Genomic DNA, 538 nt, shown 5'->3' on the forward strand with positions numbered 1-538 from the left:
TTAAATTGCTTTCTGTTGGACCTCTTTATATTTATATATATATATATATATATATATATATATATACATATATATAAGAATTGGAGGACAGAACTCAAAATGTATTGTTTTGATTTAGAATAATTTGTGAAGTAGTTCATTTAGAATTCACTTTTTTCTCTCTCCGAAAGGAACAAACAAGATTATTTTTTTAAAACCTAAAAAAAAACAGAATCAATCAATTAATCAATCAAATAATACAAAAAAAAAAAAAACAGTTTAGATATAGCCCACTGCTCCCTTGCAGAACTAACCAAACAATGTGACCTTCTGCACGGGATCTAGCTATTTAGTCAGTCTAATTAAATGGAAGCTCTCTTCTGGTTATTATTGTGAATGTTGTACAGAGGTGTATATTGTAAACCAAACTCACAAGTCAGCCTCAAACTTCCTTTAAAGGGGTCATATGACGTTGCTAAAAATAACATTATTTTGTGTATTTGGTGTAATGAAATGTGTTTATGCGGTTTAAGGTTAAAAAAACACATTATTTTCCACA

The 538-nt window shown here is 28.3% G+C and overlaps 1 long non-coding RNA gene across 1 annotated transcript in view; it reads left to right on the forward strand.

Annotated features, from left to right (window-relative positions):
- Positions 1 to 538, forward strand: part of LOC107702671 (uncharacterized) — a 5,405-nt gene that overhangs the window by 768 nt on the left and 4,099 nt on the right. The gene's annotated exons all lie outside the window — the stretch shown is intronic.

Source organism: Sinocyclocheilus anshuiensis, unplaced genomic scaffold, assembly GCF_001515605.1.
Source record: "Sinocyclocheilus anshuiensis isolate Anshui unplaced genomic scaffold, SAMN03320099.WGS_v1.1 scaffold6, whole genome shotgun sequence".
NCBI lineage: Eukaryota > Metazoa > Chordata > Actinopteri > Cypriniformes > Cyprinidae > Sinocyclocheilus > Sinocyclocheilus anshuiensis.